The sequence below is a fragment of the Xiphophorus couchianus genome, chromosome 5, assembly GCF_001444195.1.
Source record: "Xiphophorus couchianus chromosome 5, X_couchianus-1.0, whole genome shotgun sequence".
Classification (NCBI taxonomy): domain Eukaryota; kingdom Metazoa; phylum Chordata; class Actinopteri; order Cyprinodontiformes; family Poeciliidae; genus Xiphophorus; species Xiphophorus couchianus.
Window position 1 is genome coordinate 20,745,254 of NC_040232.1, and position 17,603 is coordinate 20,762,856.

General features: G+C 39.6%; 1 long non-coding RNA gene across 1 annotated transcript; it reads left to right on the top strand.

Moving 5' to 3' along the window:
- Positions 1-841: 841 nt before the first annotated feature.
- Positions 842-14,278, top strand: LOC114144042 (uncharacterized). Its single transcript, XR_003595386.1, has 3 exons — positions 842-1,206; positions 12,172-12,177; positions 14,266-14,278. It is a non-coding gene; the product is annotated as an uncharacterized LOC114144042 (long non-coding RNA).
- The last annotated feature ends 3,325 nt before the right edge of the window (positions 14,279-17,603 follow it).

Genomic DNA, 17,603 nt, shown 5'->3' on the forward strand with positions numbered 1-17,603 from the left:
GGTTAACCACAAACACAACAACAGATTACTTCTAAGTTCAGAAATCTGGACATGGCAATCTCCTGCATTAAGTCTTGCCAGAACTTATCACTGGATCAATATCAGACCTATAAAGTGTAGGAAAGGAGCAGAGAGAGATAATTTTTAACAAGAAGTTGTCTATTGTTCAAACTTGAATATAGACTTAATTTAGATCCTACTGGGCATACTTGTATGTGCATTTGAAAGTCTTATTTCTTATATACTGAGAATTGCACATTAGGAAAAAATTTGTTTCAGTATAGAAGAGCAAAACAAAACAGAAAGAAAGAAATTAGTATATGCACAAAGTAAATTCAAAATGTTACATATTTTGGTGTTTGTGCAAAAGCAGAGTAAATTCTACTCTTATAGAGTCGTATTCTGTATATGTAACTCTGGGATGTATAATACTAGCAGTGAAAATCAAGTGTTGAAACAAAGTGTTTCTGTGTCAAATCTGGAGGTGTTGAAATGGAGTAACTCTTGACTTCTTAACTCTGACCTCTTACGTGGCTATAACACTAAAAGAGTCACTGACTCTGTTGGTCTCAACTATTATTTTCAGTTGAGACCAATCTTTGTGAGAGACAACACATTTGCCACTTTGCTTTGTGATGGCATATTTAGTTTAACAGGCCAAAATTTATTTTTTGCAGGCAGAGTATAACTATAGTGCTGAAAAAAGTTTCTTGAAACTTAATGAGGATAAGACAGAGGTGGCGATTTTTGGCAGATCCACTTTAGATTCCCTGACCAATCTTGGCACTTTGGCCCAGTATGTCAAGCCGGTTATTACAAATTTAGGGGTCAAGATGGATGCTGGTCTTAAGCTGGAAGTACAAATTAAAGCCGTTGTAAAATCCAGCTTTTTACACTGCACTTAAGGCAGCTATCCAAAGTAAAACCTATTCTCTCCAGACAGCACTTTGAAACAGTCATCCATGCATTTGTGACCACACGGCTGGACTACTGTAATGCACTTTACATAGGAGTCAGTGATTTATATATTTCCCAGCTTCAGAGGGTACAAAATGCTGCTGCACGTCTTTTAACAGGTACACGAAAATTTGACCATATTTCCCCTATTTTAGCTTCCTTACACTGGTTACCAGTACATTTTAGGATTCATTTTAAAATCCTTTTATTTGTTTTTAAAGCTCTTAATGGCCTCGCCCCTCCCTATCCGTCTGAGCTGTTACATTCTTATACACCGTCCCATTCCCTCAGGTCAGCTGATCAGCTGCTTCTGAAGGTACCAACAACAAAGTGTAAGCTCAGAGGGGACCATGCTTTTTCTGTGGCAGCCCCCAAGCTATGGAATGATCTTCCTTTGGGCATAAGACAGGCCTCTTCACTTGTTGTTTTTAAGTCTCTTCTTAAGACCCATCTTTTTTCTTTGGCTTTTGGCACAGTCTGAGAGGTTACACTTTGTTTTATTTGTTTTATTGTGTCTGTATGTATTTTATATTTCAGTCTTTTCTATTTTATAATCGCATTGTATTTTATGATTGTGTATAGCACTTTGGTCCTGTTGGTGTATAAAGTGCTTCATAAATAAAGTTGGTATGGTATGGTAAAAGTGAGCATAACATTCAGGCAAATTTTTTGTTAACTTATATTCACCTAAAACAATTTTCACATCATGAATTGTTGACATACAATGACAACATTGACATAATATGCCGGTACTTGAAGTACCGGCATATTTGCTCAATGGAGCAAACAGCAGTAGCAGATGTTCTGATTGGATTCTACATCAACATACAACAAACTCTATGCAGAAAGGCCCTGAAAAGATTTGAACTTGGAATATCCTTGCTTCAAGGCATTGGCACCATTCAGCCTGCCAGTTAGTGTGTTTACTAGACTATTGTTTTTATTACTTCAGCAACTTAAACCCACTTTCCCAAACTATTAACAATTTGAGAGGTCAGTACAAGAATCTATTACTAAGTCTATTATTATTGCTGCAAATCTTCAAGTTTAAGCTTTGTGCGTTTCATTTTCCATTTACTATTCCTATAGATTTGAGACTTTTGTTTGATCATATTCCAAATGTTTAACCTTTTTGAAAACATAGTTTTGCTCTGTGCTGAATACAACCTAACCTTTAAAAGTACTGCTGCATTAACTTTCAGCAATTGAAGTTTCTCTTAGCTCATGATGACATTTTCAAGAAAAGCAACAAATATTATTTTTCTTGAATGTCCTCAACACACATACACACTCATCATACACACTTACAGACATACACCTTTCACCTTTCTTTTTAATGTTTGTTTTCCCCCTCATTTCACATATTACTTAGCTAAAATCTATTTTTCAAATGAGTCATGGCTTCCAATGGGAAAATGTTTTTGAACCCATGAGCTGTATCTTATATGTGCATCTTATTTATTTCTTATGTGGGCTTTTCAGACGTGATGTATGTGTATTACACTGGACGGGATTTTTTGAGAGACATCAATATCTCTATAAATGGAAATACTACAGGTAACAAATGTCTAATTCACGCTCATTATGGTGCTCAAACCTGTGTCCTAAGAACAAGTGCTGTTTTTAGGTTAGGACATAGGTTTAAGACTAAGGTGTGAAATTAGTCAGGTTTATGGTTTGGTTTAGTGTAAAAGTCAAGATTTGGTTATAGAAGTGAATAAAAAATGAATAGAAGTCAATGAAAAAATTGTGAGGATAGAAAGATATACTATGTGTGTGTGTGTTCATCAAATTCATACTCACCACACTGACCGTGGTGCTTCCCAACACGCAGGAATTTCTCAGAGGTTGTGAAGCAATGTAAAAGCTGTCCACCAAAGCTGTGGGGATTTAAATTTTCCAACTTTTTAATCTGTGGTAATTAATGAGTCAGAGAGGCTGTCCAGTAGCTGCTTGGAAACTTAGCCTTTTTTAATCCTTTGTGGAAAATAGATATTAAGAAAAGGCATGTGAATTCAATACAAAAATACTTTATTAATCCCAAAGGCAAATGAAATAAAACATGATTAAAAAGTAGTTGCAGAAATGTTGACCATAAATTTTTCCTCCCGTAAGAATGTCTGTTACATTTTTGTAATCTGCACATTACTATGTACTCAAAGAATTTAAAATGGATGTTTTAGAATTTTCTATGGAAGATTTGGTTAGGTGATTTAATCTCTCTAATGGTAAGATAATATCTGAGTTTATTCCGTCTAACTATAAAATAAACTAATGTGGAAAACATGCAGTTAAGATAAACATCAAGCTTTCATCCAAGCTCTGGTTTAAGTAACCTGCTCTGTCTGACTAACATCCCAGACAGGATAATGTTCATTACTCCTAATTTATTATTGTCTTCTGATAGCTGTTGGTGCTTTAGAAGACAAACCCAGATCAACTGGTGACATTGATCCATCCATCCATTTTCTTACACCAGGCCTTATCCCATTGGGGTTGGGAGAGAAACTGGTGCCTATCGTCAGAGGTCAACGAGCGAGATGGGGTACCCTGCACTAGAGCAAAGACCTGGCTTATGTAAACGAGCTAGTATCTTCATAATTTAAAATAAGACAGACCAACAAAAAAAATTCTTCTCTTTCATATACTCAAGGCTATTTCAATGTACGTCAAACCTGTTTGGAAAGAATACAGTGGTTTCAACACCTTTCTTTAAATGTTGCTTCCTTATCCTTAACTTGTGGTGAGAAAAAAAATTATCTTTTTCCTCACCATAAATTTCAACTTTATCCTCGATACATGACGAATATTGGAAATTCTCCAAATAAGCAAAATATTTTTAAAATATTTGAAAAGTCTCAGCAATGAATACGACACCTGTAACAACAAATGTTGCTTCCAAAAAGTGTGCAAGCTATCCTTGCTGAAAGATTTTCTTTCTTTTTTTTGTCCTAATTAATTATGTTGCATCTTTAAAGTAACATGAATTTTGGCAGCTGTTCATCATTAAGAAATATTTTACCCAAAAATGGTATTATCCTAACAGGACACTATGCACAATGTTTTAAATCTAAGTTATAAAATACAATTCTTAAAGCAACAAATATAGTCATATTCATCCATCCATTTTCTAACACCCTAGTCCCTAGCGGGGTCGGGAAGGGTGCTGGTGCCTATCTCCAGCTAACGTTCCTGGCGGGGTACACCCTGGACAGGTCGCCACTTTGTCGCAGGGCTACACAGACAGACAGGACAAACAACCATGCATGCACACACACACACACACCCTTACTCCTAGGGAGAATTTAGAGAGACAAATTCACCTAACAGTCATGTTTCTGGCCTGTGGGAGGAAGCCAGAATCCCCGGAGAGAACCCACGCATGGACAGGGAGAACATGCAAACTCCGTGCAGAAAGACCCTGGGCCGGGAACCGAATCCAGGACCTTCTTGCTGCAGTGCTACCAACTGTGCCACTGTGCAGCCCCTAGTCATATTCATATTCAACACTTCTTAAATATCGTAACTGATCATTTTTCTATTGTTGGGATTACTATGAGTTGTTACTTTTGCCTATAATACATCTATCAGTTCATGCTTTCACCTAGGCTGGTAAAAGCCAGCCCCTTGTTCTACGATTTGCTTCACCCAGAGGGTCTGGGCTCTCAGCTATTGACAAACATCTGTTGAAGAGTTAAATTTTACCCAATCACTAACATTTGCCCATAATACTTGATGCCAGGGCCAGCCCAAGCCTTCATTGGGCCCTAACAAAATTTGATTTTGGTGCCCTCTATTCCTGCTAATTATGTGGAATGCTGCAATCAACAGTTAGATGATTAGATCATTCGCACACCTACTATAAATTTATTGGACCTCTGATAGTGCTGTTTGCCTTATATCCTATGCATTTATAACATAGGATACATTTATCACCCAGTCAATTTCTGGGAGCTGATTTCCTTAATTTTGGGGGATTGTGATCAGCCGATGGTTATATGTGAAGCCAATCTTATCCTCTGATCTTATCTTTGTCAGTAAAGGATTAAAAATCAGCCTCTGTCGTCTTCTGCTCTACAGTGAGAAGTTTGACTGACAGACCCACCAAGTCATGCCTGCACATTTGCAGTTAAAAATATTTACCCAACTGTTACCAACTCAGTGACATTCTTGCTATGTTTAGCGACATTTAAGACATAAAAATTGGTATCAGCTAAAGTCAAAATCAGCAGGTCAGGCTTTTTAAACTGGGGGATCGGCCAGAAAATTGCAATCAGTGCAGCCCTACTTAAGATGGAATACATACACACATGTTCATGACATTCTTCGATTAAATTAATTTCTCTTAAGCGTAACTCCAATAGCTACAAATTTTATTTCTACCAGGTGAATCTTTCGCCCCTGAGAAAGTGGACCAGGTTCATTCTGAGCCTTCAAATGATTTTAACTAAAGTTTCACATACCTTAGAAGTTGATGTAAAAATAATGTTTCTTTTAGCCATGACCATGATCAGCAGCAAACAACATATCACCAACTACAGCTTAGAGCAACTGATTGATATATTAATGTAGTAGCCATGCAGTGTGATTTGAAAACATTTTGATAGACAATGTCAAACATTGAGAAGTTTTAATTGTTATCAAACATTATCAAACCAGCATGACAATCAACTCATTTAAAGTTAAAACTCAGTTTCACAAAATTACAAACATTCTAGCATAAATGTCTGGCTGTACAACTGGACCGCTCAAGGTCGCTATCAAGCTAATTTTCTATTAGCAGCTCCACAAATGTTTCTTCGGTGGCCCTGATCCTCTTCCGTAGAATCATTATCCCATGAAAGTCTAGATTTTGAATCAAACTCCAGGGTCCACTTCACCAGCATATGGCCTCATAAACATTACATTACCAAGACACATTCAAACAAACCTTTATCTTGACTTTTTTTCTATTCTTCCTCTTTCTTTTCTCTCTCCCTGAAGGATAATTTCTTTGCTGAGACATTGTTTTGCTAACTTATCTTCTACCAGAGCTTTGGATGTTTGGATGCACACTGCACATTGCACAGCAGCTCATATTAGCAGTAAAGCGTGCATGACCAACCACGGCCACCAGGGTTTATTTATTTATTTTTTGTTCAATTAATTTTTTTCACCACTGGAAGAGAAAAGAAATTAACTGAGCGAGGAGGCTGTTAATGTCAATTCAATATTTGGAAGATTGACCAACATGGACTGAACAAAATCCTTCACTTCCTGCTAAAACTACAGGCGGACTACAATTCTGAAACAGCACAGAAAATCAAAGTTCACAGTTTCTCTTTCTGTTCACTGATTGGTGAAGATAAGAGTTTAAGTTGCTTCTTAACTCTACCAGAGCAATCAAGTTCAATGGAAGCAAGCCCAGACACAGCAGTGAAGTGAAGAGATGAGGATAGAGCAGAATTGCCCAAGAAGGCAGAGGTCAGGCTTGCCCACACCCAGTACCCTCATTATTTTCTCACTCATGGACATGGAGCCTTTGTCCTTGAGGATATTTTATCTTCTTAGAGGGCCCAGTTGAACTCCTACTTTTCTGCAGACATATGGCCTTGCTTTTGGGAGTTCTGCATACAGATGTCAGTATAGTCATTCTTGGAAAAATCTCACCATGACTTAGCTGCTTGTCAGCAGCCATATGCAGTAGGGAGGGAATTTAATATGACTGCATAATCCCACAGATGATTGCATGGAGCTTGATCCCCCCTGGAAGAGTCCCAACAGGATCCTGGCTGTGCTGGAAAACCAGGTACATCAAGTCACTTATTGCACTGACTATTCCTCCAGCTACACAGGAGACGTACAGGTGGTTCATGACGGTATGCCTGATGGTGACTACCTGAAAAAATGGTTCTGGGTAGTTCCAAGAATTTTCAAGACTCTGACACAGTGCAGTTCTACTGTTAGGCTGTTAAGTCAGTCTATCATTATAGAAATGTTTCATTCTGCTCATTCTCTTACTGATTAAGCTGTTTTGTGTTCACACAAACAGGTTATATGTACAACAGTGCTTGTAATGTTGATCAATGAATTGGTTTGTTTGTGGTTATAACTGTGTTGAATTGAGACTTTTCTTGAGGCTATTTGATCAAGCCCAGGATGTGTGATGTGAGCTTGATCCCCTGTATGTTTGTAAAGAGTTTTATTTTGGAAAAGAGGCCTTGTTACAAAATGTTGCTTGAAAGCTCTACCTAATATAAAAAGGTGCACTGCTCACAAAATTAAAGGGAACACATCCTATCATAATGAATAAAATATTTCAGTTGAAAATCTGTATTCATTACATTCTGACTTTAATCTCAGAATTCTGACTTTAAAGTTAGAATTTTTTTTTTTTTCGGTGGCCCTAATCCTCTTCCGTAGAATTATTATCCCATGAAAGTCTAGATTTTGAATCAAACTCCAGGATATGGCCTCACTGTTGGTCTGAGGATCCCACCCCTGGTACCTCATGCTCAATACTTATTTTATCTGCAGTAAAATACTAGCCATTATAACTGATGTCATGCACACTTTATTTAATTCATGTGAATCCTGAGATCTTAATATTTAATTGACAATTTTATATCACCACCAGGTTATAGAGGATGTTTTATTCCTGCTCTAACACCTGTCGTCCACCAAGGTCATCCTCAGTAAGACTTACCGCGAATGAGGGTGAGGCCTGACTTCCATGCATAATACAGTATTTTTATGTTAAACCTCTTGACAAAAGGGAGCACTTTATTCACTAAATCGGTGTTGCTTTCAGCGGCCCAGCTGGGTATGTTCCATATATTTCAATGCAATGTTGAGAGTTCAACCTCCTAGTTTGTGCTCTTCAATGATAGCATATTTCAGTCCAGTAAAAATTGGCCAGGGGCTGGGGTCTGAATATTAATGAAGTGCTAAAGCTGTAATGTACCTGGGATATTAAAAGCCAGCTGTTCTATGAATTAAACTGAAACAGTTGGTGGCTCCAGGCAGCGGAATTTCTGAAGGAAAATGAAATTTAGTCATTGTGGCGGTGTAGTGCTGGTAATGAAATGCCATTTTAGCCCATTGAACGTGACATATTTTCTCCCTTCTATCCCCTATCTGTGAGGAAGTCAGATGTGTGACCTTTTCCAGTTTTCTTGAGACTTCGCTCCAGCAAAATGCCCTTCGATATTTTGCTGCGGATCTAAGCTAATTGAATCTAAAAGATTGTGCGTGAACCCAGGGCTGCAGTAATGAGAGCAGAGCTGCCTGGGTACAAAAGGTCTGTAAATTGATAGAAAAGGTGGGCGAGCCCTCTGACAATATGCCTGAGATAGAGCCTCCAAAGGGCATCTCCCATCCTGCCTGATACGCTGTGGGAGCCAAAAGGGCATCAAGAGACGAATGTTGAGTTACAGCCTATAACACTGATCCAGCCATCTTCTTCATCAAAAACCATTCAGTTGCACGATGGATCAAACACTTGAGATGAAAACATAATGCCAGCAGAATTCAAATTTGGATATTTCTTCAGTTATAGATGAGGTAGAAGAATAGTTTTGATCTTTATTTGTTTAATCTTGTGATTGTACAGCACTTTGGTCAGTGGTACTGTTTTAAAGTGCTATATAAATAAACTTGCCTTGCCTTGCCTTGCCTTTTGTTGTTTAAACTACTATTGTTATGTTCTCTGTCTTTCTTCAGCATTAAAAGATACAGTATAAACATTTTAATTTTTTCCTATTTTTTTCCCTGAGCTATTGAAAAGATGTCTCTGCAGACAAGAACAACCGATACTTATTGATAAAATCATTTAACCAAGAATTCACACGTATGCAGCAAAAAATAAAAGAATCTAGATTTTAACAAGCTGCTTTTCCCTTTAAAAACTGTAGCATATGTGCTGTCATTATCTGCAAAATACTATGATTATAGATGGATTAGCTTTGGACAGAACATTTTTACACATACAGGCAAAACCACTATATTTCGTGAGCTTTAACAATAAACCTCAGTGTCATCCACAGTTACTTTACAGCTTTATGTAAGTCATGTCTTTCTTGTATCACACAAGGTAAACAGAATCCCTAGTACTGACTTCGAAAAATATGTTTCCTGCTACAAATTAAAACCTAGGTAGAGTCATTATAGAAAGTATAGGAAGCCAAACACAGGTTATGAATACTTAAAATAATTGTAAGTGATAATTGGTTTGCAGGAGAGAAGCTAGAGTTGGGCATGCAAGGGAGCCTCTGGTCCAGTGGTCACTATGACCGTGGCTGTTTTTGTAGTACACAGCTACAGAGACTGAGCCCCTTTGTAACGTAGCTAAATCTTACAGGTGTGTAGGCGGCCGCTATGAGATAAACCACTGCTCTTTCTTGCAGTCACCACATCCACATGGGTCTGGGTTTTTCCAAGATGGCAGCGCGCGTAGACGCAGCGGCTTTGTGCTCACCGACTCGAAGTTTGTCTTTTCCACTCTGCTCGGTTAAAAACACCTACAACCGACAAAATTTACTGGCCATTGGTCAAGCAATCGGGGGAAGTCTGTTACAGGAGCTTTTCCGTGTCCACAACAACATTCCGGTCGATATTGCTCGGACACCGGGCTCTCCCTGGATTACAATCCCAGTATCTACAACAGGGCGACGGCGCAGAGATCGTAAACAAAAGAGGGGGTGTCGCAGCGGCGTGTTAGCAAGGCTCAGGAAACAGCCACACAAACCACCGCTACCAAGCATTTTTCTCTCCAACGTGAGGTCTCTCGTTAACAAACTGGACGAATGGAAGCTGTGGATTGCAACTGACAACCTCATCCGGGAATGATGCATTCTGTTGATCACAGAGACGTGGTTAAATCCAACCATACCGACCCGGAGATCGAGCTAGCAGGCTACACAGCACACCGACAGGACCGATCAGTGAGCTCCGGTAAGAAAAGAGGAGGTGGACTATGCGTTTATGTAACTAACAGCTGGTGTACGAACTCCACAGTAGTTGTTAGCCACTGTTCTCCAGGCGTGGAGTTCACCACAATTAAATGCAGACCCCGATACCTCCCACGTGAGTTTAACGCCATTCTACTCACTGTGGTTTACATAGCACCGGATGCTAACGCTAGCTCGGCCGTGGGACTCCTGCACGATACTATCAGCAACAACCAGAACAAGTTCACATCGTCTCTGGGGACTTTAATCATGCTGATCTGAAATCAGTCCTCCCCAAAGATGCGGCTCTAATGGCTCTTCTTACTGTGGAGAGCCGGCTCTTTCGGCTCCCAAACGGCTCCCCATATATATTTTTGACATTATTAATTAATTAATAGCTTAAACCTAATTTTATAATATTTTGTTTCATTATTGACATTGTTAAGCACTTATGATGAGTAAAAATGCCGCATAACAATGCTATAGCAATACCGATGCGTGTGATGTCTGCATGTGCCTGTGCAGGTTGTTTGTCGAGCCATGCTGACTTTGCACAGTCTGCACTCTGCCCTGGAGCTTGATGTAGCATTAAAATGAGTCCAAATCTTGCTCCGTTTTCTGTCACTCATTTATTTTCACCTATTCAGTTCTCACACTGACTCCCCTTCTTTCTGTGCTTCTTGACCGCTGAGTGAGTGTCTGTACATAAACACCTGCCGACCAACGCTATACAGCTTGGCCAACTGCCTGCCGTTTCCACAAAAAAAGTGGAGATAAACTTTTTTTTTCAGTGTTTTCCTGCCACATTATTAATTGAAACTATGTGTGATTGGTCAGATGTGTGGAGCACACGCTTGACATGAGGGCAGTGGACTGACCGAGGGAAAAAACTCGCAGCTCTAGCACTGGCTGAAGAGCAAAACGCGCAAGGAGAGGGAGAAGGGGGCGGAGAGACAGCGAGGCACCGCAGGACAAAAAAAAAACGATGTGGGGAAAAACTATCGGCTCTGGCACTTGCAGAGCACAAGCACAACGACAGGGAGGCGGAGAGACAGCGATATACTGTAGAAGAAAACCCAGCTCCCAAATAGGATCCTAAAACGGCTCCCATTGTGGAGCCTGTTCCAATCATTCACTTCAAAGAGCCGGCTCTTAGAGCCGGATCGTTCGCGACCGACACATCACTACTTGAAAGCCAGGAACGCTGCTTTCAGGTCTGGCGACAAAGCACTCTACAGTTCTGCCAGAGACAACCTGAGAAGAGGCATCTGCCAAGCTAAGGCATCATACAGAGGGAGAATAGAGAAGCTGCTCAGGAGCAACAACACCAGGCATGTGTGGCAGGGTGTTCAGCACATCACAAACTACAGATCCAGCAACCAGCCATGCATGGAGGGAACCACTTCCCTGGCAGAGGAGATGAATATCTTCTTTGCCCGCTTTGAGGCGACACCTACCACAGCTCTATCACAGCTGCCTGTCCACAGCAGCTCTGCTCTCACAGTAGAGGAGAGTGAGGTGAGGCAGGTGATGAGGAAGGTGAACCCAAGGAAAGCTGCGGTACCTGACGGTGTGTCGGGACGGGTGCTAAAGACTGTGCAGACCAACTGGCTGGAATCTTCACAAAGATTTTTAACCAGTCCCTGTCTCAAGCCACTGTCCCTCCCTGCCTAAAGTCCTCTACCATTGTCCCCCTGCCGAAAAGAACCAACATCAACACCCTGAACAACTACCATCCAGTGGCACTCACACCGATCACCATGAAGTGCTTCGAGAGACTGGTGCGGAGTCACATCCTCGCTGGCCTGCCTGCTGAGCTGGACCCTCTCCAATTTGCCTACAAAGCAAAGAGGTCCACAGAGGACGCTGTATCCACAGCACTTCATGCTGCCCTGACCCACTTAGAGAAGCAGGGGAGCTACGTCAGAATGCTCTTCGTGGACTTCAGCTCAGCATTTAATACTATACTTCTCCAACGTCTGGTGTCCAAGCTAGCAAACCTTGGGCTCCCATCAGCCACCTGCAGTTGGATCCTGGACTTCCTCACAGGTCGCTCCCAGAGGGTCAGACACAGGGTTGTGTGCTCGGCCCACTTCTCTACATCCTCTACGCTCCTGACTGTGTCTCCAACCACCTCAGCAACAAGATCATAAAGTTTGCAGATGACACGACTGTTGTTGGTCTCATCTCAGGCGGGAAGGGGGAGCTGGAGTACAGGGATGAGGTGAAGCGGCTGTCAGAGTGGTGCAAAGTCAATGACCTTCTCCTCAACACCTCGAAAACAAAGGAGCTGGTGATCGACTTCAGGAAGAACAAAACGGACATCCAGCCTCTCACCATCAGTGGGACCTGTGTGGAGAGGGTCCCAGTGTTCAGGTTTCTGGGCATGGAGTTGGAAGACAAGCTAACCTGGAGCACCAACACCAAAGAGCTGTTGAAGAAGGCACAGCAGAGACTGTACTTTCTGAGAATACTCAAGAAGAACCGTCTCCCCTCAGACCTGCTGCAGGCCGTCTATCACTGCTCCATAGAGAGTGTGCTCACGTACAGTCTGTGTGTCTGGTACGGCACGGCAGTAGCACATCCGCGGACAAGAAGGCGCTACAGAGGGTTGTTAGCTCAGCAGAGAGAACCATAGGCTGCCCCCTCCCCACTATGGAACAGATTTACACTTCCAGGCTCCACAAGAAAGTTTTGGACATTTTAAATGACTCTTCACACCCTGGCCATGGTCTCTTCCAGCTGCTGCCATCAGGCAAGAGATACAGAGCAATAAAAACCAGGACAAATCGCCTAAAAAACAGTTTTTACCCGATGGCAATCATGGCACTAAATTCAAAGGCATAAGAACTTCTGCTCTTGACACCACTTTGTTAAAAATGTAAATTCTGTTGCGACACCTCCAGGCGCTGCAACCATCTTCTGATGTCTATTTATTTCTCATTTTGTACTATTTATTTCTTTATCTTTGTATATTATGTATATACACATAACCTGCATCTTAACTCGAGTCGAGCAAATCTCAATCTCGTTGTAATCTGTTGATGACAATGACAAATAAATCTTATCTTTTCTTATCTTATCTTATCAAATATCATCTCACTCATGTTAATTGAGCACTCAACATTTTCCAGAGCAATAGTATGAAACCTCTGTCTCATCAGTTTGTAAATAACACTAGGCAAAATATGCATATATCCTACGATAAAATGTTATCTAGAAATAAATACATAAAAAACAAAACAAAACCAAGAGAACATAAATAAAAGGACACTGAATATAAATGGGCTGTCAGGAATGTTTAGAGAGATCTGCATGTTTGGTGCATGGGAAAGTTCTTAGAATGGATACTAATGCAGTGTATCCATTTCAGAAATTTAAATAAGGACACTACGGCCTGTGTCGCTCTACTCTCAAAAACATTTATTCAGTATAACTTCTTCAGTACCCCTGTTGGCCCCTGTCTAGAACCGCCCTTGGGCTGCAGGTCTGTGTCTGGCGCATTTTTGGTTTGCATGTTTTTCTTCATTGATAGGAAGTCCGGTTATCCAAACTGGTAAACCATGTTAATAAAATAATTGTGAACATTAAATGGCCACTGAACGAAGTATTCAGAGAATACATCAGCATTTCTAAATAAAATACACAGAAAGCCCTAAGAAACTTTTTAAAAGTAGGAAATATTTATGTATTTACTGTTAATCTATAAGATTTGTTCTTTTAATGGCCATTTATATGATTTTTAGCTAATACTATAATGTATAAAATAAATATCCAAACTCAACATCTTAAGCAAATAATCAAACCATAATAGTCTACTAACTACAATAAGACAGTTAATCAATCATAAAATGTTCAGGAGATGATTGATAGATGAAGAGGCACTGATGTTATTTAGCTGACTTTAGAATTTCTTGTGTTTTATTTTGGTCATTATTTTTACATTTAGTGCTGATATTGTTGAGAAATGAAATATATTTGCTACCTGTTGCTCGTTGTTATCTCGTCTCCCCAGGTCCATTAATGTGTCATGTAAAAGTGAAACCACAGAAAAATAAGGATACAAGCTTATGACAAATTTTAATCGAGTTTGATGGATTAAAAAGTCCCACCCACATAAATAATCAATTATTGCATCGGTGATCTGTTTTAATAAGGACATATAAAAGACTTATCGTATTGAACATCTGTTTTAATTGTATTGTTTGACCCTTATCTCACATTGCATATGGAAATATGACGCCAATTCATTGTTTATCGGAGAAAACAGATTGAAGTGTATTATTATCGTTGTATTAAATCCTTATTGTTAATTTCCAGATTTAATTGGGCCCCTTTTATTATTTAAATTAAACTCTTATCTTAATAAAACATGCTTAAGTTATACCCACCCCTATTGAGCTTTCTGGAAAGTTCTAGTGCTTTGTAACATGTCCTCTCAATTGCATCAATTGGTGCCCCCTTTTTATCATTTAAATTAAAGTCTTATCTTAATAAAACATGCATAATCATGATGAAGTTTCTGGAAAGTTCTGGAAATTACATGACTTTTGACCCAATGACCTCCTCAGACGGATGGAGCCTGCCCCTAACTGCTCTTATCTTGCTATTCCCCTCTAGCATATGCCCATCCCACTTTTTAGTTTATGTTATAATGAGCCTATAGAGATAAAGGGGCGGGATTTCTGTTTTTCTGCTTTAAATATTTTCTCAGATCATCTCATTCTACTTGTTGCATTTGGAGAGGAAGAACCACTTGCTCTGAAAAATGGTTTGCATCAAAAGAGAAAAGCCTCAAAAGAGAAGACAGTAGGAAGCTAATCAACTAGCACGTACAGTACAGACCAAAAGTTTGGACACACCTTTTAATTAATGAGTTTCCTTTATTTTCATGACTATTGACATTGTAGATTCACACTGAAGGCATCAAAACTATGAATAACACATGTGGAAATATGCACTAAACAAAAAAGTGTAAAACAACTGAAAATACTACTGAAACTGAAAATTATATTCTAGTTTCTTCAAAGTAGCAACCTTTTGCTGTGATTACTGCTTTGCACACACTCTGCATTTTCTTGATGAGCTTCAAGAGGTCGTCACCTGAAATGGTTTTCACTTCATAGGTGACCCACAGTGTGTGTGGTATGAGCTTAGAGCAAATTCTGTCAAAGTACTCTGATGATGTGGCCAAAAATGATAAGATGGTTTATAATTTTGTCAAAAAATATCAGAAATGTATCACCAGTGACAGTTTGTCATTTTTCACTTACGCTGCATGTCCTCTACAGATGTTTCAGGACTTGTATGGAATTAAAAAAATAATAAAAATAAATAAATATTTGTACTTTCCCCCTATTAATTAAAAAGCAATGTGTGTTTCTCTCCCTCACCCTTTTATTTTGTTTGTAAGAATGACAGAAACAAAAAAAATGTTTGATCAATAAAAACATTTATTGAACATTCACAATACATGTCATGTCCTTTTTTTGAGTGTGTGTTTCCTTCTTCTATGGGAAAATGTAATCCATTTGATGGATGTCTTATTTTCCTTAGTGATCTGCCTGGATTCCTATCATCAGTTGTTGTCCAGTGGGGTGACGGAATGATCTGTTTGCATTTTGTCGAAGGAGAGGGATCAGAAAATGTACTGTTTTCAGACATTTCCCCCCCCTGTGTAGAAACCCAGTACAAATATGGTCTTTTCACAGAAGAGAAAGGAATATTTAATTGCCTTAACTCCAGATCTGTTGGCAGCTATTTCAGAGTTAGACTGCACTATAGTCTAGAAAGTTTCAAATTCCTATAATATACACTGCTCAAAAAAATAAAGGGAACACTCAAATAACACATCCTAGATCTGAATGAAAGAAATATTCTCATTGAATACTTTGTTCTGTACAAAGTTCCATTTGCACAACAGCAGGTGAAATTGATTGTCAATCAGTGTTGCTTCCTAAGTGGACAGTTTGATTTCACAGAAGTTTGATTTACTTGGAGTTATATTGTGTTGTTTAAATGTTCCCTTTATTTTTTTGAGTAGTATATTTTCCCCATTATGATCTATTGTAAATGTTATATGATGGCTCTGTGCTTCAGTGAGAAGTTCTAATTTCAAAAGGTCATTTCTTTGAACTAGTGTACAAAAAGAATTATTCCTAATTCTGTTTGTAAGATTGGACAAAAAGTGCATAACTTTTATATAGAACTCAGCTAGGTCTGGTTGACCTTGAGGTGAAGTTAGTTTCAACATTTCCATAAATTCAACATTATTAAACCTTGAACGGGCTGTTGTCTGTTTATTAGAGGCCCTTTGGCTGACCCCACCCATCTGTGTCACAGAGGATGAGGTGCTGGCTTGTGCTTGCTTTCAACTCTGGGCTCGCAGGCGCACTTCTGGCAGGTGAAGCAAGGCTGGAAAGGTCTTGTTGTTGTTCCAAATCAGATAAGGCCATGTCTAATAAGGCGTCAATTTGATGTTGGATTTCTGGCGGCAGAACATGTGGTCTGCTATGTGCACGGACCACATTTTCTAAAGCCTCAAAATAATGTATTGAAGGTGAAAATCTTTGATCTGACTCAGGGCTTGATTCTAAATTGTTTAGAGTTTCAACAGACATACTAACACAGTGATTTTATTCCACTTTAGCTTTATTGATTCTTTAAGACAATGTAGCAAGAAACGAGAGATAGGACGGACAGCGTCTTCAACTGGAGCTTCTGAGAAGGATTTATATCAAGTCCCAGGAAGTCCCTGTCATGGTCTGTGTTTTTCTCTGTGTTTATTTTGAGTTTTCTGTGTTTCTGAGTCTCCGTGTTGTCCTGTCTTCCCCTTGATTATTCCCAGGTGTGTCTCGTTCCCTGATTACCTCCTGTGTATTTAATGTCACCTGTGTCTCTGTGTCTTTGTCGGGTCCTCGTCTGATGTTTGCTCGTTCCGTTGTTGTGTCCATTCATTTGTCCTGTTTGCTACCAGTGTTGAGCCTTAGCTTCCACTCAGCTGTGCTGCCAGGATTTTTGGACTTTAGATTTGTTTTTCATTATTAAAATCATAATTTTCTCATATCTGCCTGGATCCTCAGCATCTGCCTCACCACCTCACACCACCACTTCATGACAGTCCAGTTAGGAAGATCCCTCCAGAGATTGAGTGGAGCTTGCATGAGATGGAATAGGGAGTCACTGGCTGAGGGGTTCAAAATGGCGTCCGTGTACGTTCAGGTCCTAAAAAGAAGAAGAAAAAAAGAGGAAATAACATCCCTGGTGTAAAAAATATTTATAAAATAAAAAAGGAACATCTTTTTTTACCTGTAACTGATTCTGCAGTTCGTCCTGTAGCGGCATCTGACCACATCACCACTGCAACTGGGCGGATTGTTAAATGCGCTTAAAAAAAGTATAAACAAACTCAGGTTTACGACTAAGGAAACTCTCAGAAGACCATCTTCAAAGAACTAGTTTTAAGGGTTAAAGAAAGGTTAGCTCTGTCTCACACACATGTTCACTTTAACCAATAGATGACCCTAGTAACACTACTAATGTAACAATGATAATAAAATTATTGTAACAAAGATCGTACTTACTTAAGGCCACAGGTGGAAATTCAAATTGATCTGTAAACATTTGCAGATCAATTATTCAGTTCGCAAACACACAAAAGCAAATATTACCACTCACCAGACATCTTTATTGCGTCAAAAGAGACACCGCATGTGGATT